A 2,825-nucleotide genomic window follows, 5' to 3' on the forward strand; every position below is an offset into this window, starting at 1 on the left:
TATATATATATATATATATATTTATATATATATAAATATGTGTGTGTGCTTTTTATGTGTATGTAAATGTATGTATGTGTGAATGTGTATATATATATATATGTTTGTAAGTGTATATGGTGGTATGTATAATTTCCCAGTAAATCATGTGCACTGAATGATAGTGACAAATTGTAGAGAAAATATCTTAATGTAATTATTTATGTAAGAAATATATGCTTTACTTTAACATGATATTTTCTGACATACATGGAATAAAATATAGTTATTGAGATATTAATAACGTAGAGGAATAATATAATATAATGCAATGCATTTTATGAAATTAAATATATGAAATATAATTGATTTTTTTTTTTTTGCAGTCGTCCGATCCTTCTTTATTTCTCTCGCTATCGCTCATACACACATTCTATCTTTCTGTTTCCCCGCCATCTCCATTCTCTGTTCATATTTTGTTCCCATCTCCCTGAGTGAACAATCAGTTAAGTATGAGTTTTCTACATTCACTGCCTGAGGTCGGCATTAAATAGGTTACCATTTCAGTATTATTTTACGTTCATCATTTATATACTCATAAAATCATTTTATAGGCAGCATTTCAATAGCGTTTGTTTCAACTTAATGGAAATAAGTTTTTTATTATATTTAAACCAGGAGAATTTGTCTTATTTTTGAACACACAAACATATGGGATGAAGCAATAACGTTGCAAATATATCGATGACAAATATTCACTCGTCTTTTAGTAGTTTTCAAATTTGAACTTGTGGCGAAATTCACCACTTTAGTACTCACAGTTTTATTGTATTCAGAGTCTACGGCAAAATGACAAACATTTTGTTAACGTACCTGTAATCAGAGAGACTCCGTCTATATTTACGCATCACCTCTGTGTATTTTCAATAGCAATGTGATTCTGATCGACAGATTACAAGTTTGCAACCATATAATTTGTAGTACAGAAGTCAGAAAAAATTACAAATTGTTAACCCGTATAGAAGAAGAATTTACAATGATATCGTCTATCAATGATGTGTTTATGGAAATAATTCTTAGGTTCAGTAGGATGTTGCTTGTTTTCACTTTTTCTACAGACTTTTGACTGGCACTAGCATTCAGAATGGAGCAAGAGAGTCCATTTGTTAATAAATTTGTTTGCTTTATACGGAATTATTATTATATTTTCATTCAATAGTCTTATTTTTATCACGTACATTCACTGCGCAGCTCTGTGTGCCTTGGGTATATGCTGTGATTTATAATGTTGCTCTTATTGTTACTGTATTGAAAATGTTTTACGTAGGATGTGTGCGGTGCCTATTAGAGCTATTTTCTGTATATTACATATATGTTAGTCCTGGTGTTTTTGTTATGCATTTGTCTGAATATTATTTTTATCATAGCTAATGCGCCTACTATAAGAATTGTTTCTGAATTTTGACTCCACATTCGAGTTACCTCTATCTCCAGGTCTTTGCATTTTGAAAGTTTCTCTACTTCTTTTAGAAAAAACCTTGTCCTCTGTTGGTATTGATACATCGATTAGAAATAATTTTTTTCTTGATGATCGCTGACAACTATATCGGACCTATTGGCAATAATTTCTCTATCTGTGTGTATTGGCATATCCCATAGCATGGTTACTTTCTCATTTTTTGTAATATCATTATTATTATTATTTTTATTATTATTATTATTATTATTATTATTATTATTATTATTATTATTATTCAGTAGTTTTATTTTTATAACCTGCTTTCACTTCACTACCGAGCGCAGCTCTGTGCGCCTTGGGTGTGTGCTGTGGTTTGCTGTGGTGCTCTTATGTTTACTGTATTGAAAGTGTTTTGCGTAGGATGTGTGCAGTACCCAGTAGTGCAATTTTCTGTATGTTATATATATTTGTAAGTCCTGCTATTTTTGTTATGTATTTGTCTGAATATTTTTTTATTATACCTAAGGCACCTACTATGATAGGAATTGTTTCTGTTTTTAGATTCTGTTATTATTATTATTATTATTATTATTATTATTATTATTATTATTATTATTATTATTATCACCATCATCATAAATACACACACACACACACCTATATATGTCTGTATATATCTGTATGCCTGTTTCTCTGTGTATATAAGTGCGTGTGGTATCTTTGTGCATGAATGTGTTAACACAGGTGTTTGCGTAACCGTATTATTAAATATATTAGCAAATTAAGACTATATATGTAACACTATTTCGAAAATTCTTTATATTTTGGCACGAACTATATTATTCGAGATTGGTACCTCTTACCTAGAAATGCATATGCGTGTGTGTATGTTTGTGTGAGTGTACATGTCTGTATACGGAAAACAAGAACCAGGCTCATATACACCATCTTTTTACTAACTATATTAATAGTACAGTAATTCCACTTCACTATAAAGGTCGAATAACATATCTCGTATCAGATAAATCTGATATACGACACACAAGTTACGTTCTGTTTGAAACACAAAGCAATAAAACCTGAAGATACGTAGAATATTAGAAAAACTTGGGATCATTTTCATTAAAATCAATAACGTATTGCTTCAAGCGTCAGCTACCGACCAGAAAAATTTATGCGCTCTTTCAATGTGAACTACATACATCAGTCACTACACAAAACCTCTGCCTCTCTGTTTTATTCTATGAGCATATTTATATATAGACAGGCGTATGCAGGCAGTTGTATAATTAATTATGCGTATAAATATGCATATATATATATATTTATATATATATGCATATAAATATACATATATGTGTATATATATATATATATATATATATAT

At 29.7% G+C, this 2,825-nt stretch overlaps 1 protein-coding gene across 6 annotated transcripts in view; it reads right to left on the reverse strand.

The window, feature by feature from the left end:
- LOC106881627 (protein lev-9) overlaps positions 1 to 2,825 on the reverse strand; it is a 421,933-nt gene that overhangs the window by 149,149 nt on the left and 269,959 nt on the right. The window lies entirely within an intron of this gene.

The sequence above is a fragment of the Octopus bimaculoides genome, chromosome 8 (assembly GCF_001194135.2).
Source record: "Octopus bimaculoides isolate UCB-OBI-ISO-001 chromosome 8, ASM119413v2, whole genome shotgun sequence".
In the NCBI taxonomy this organism is placed as follows: domain Eukaryota; kingdom Metazoa; phylum Mollusca; class Cephalopoda; order Octopoda; family Octopodidae; genus Octopus; species Octopus bimaculoides.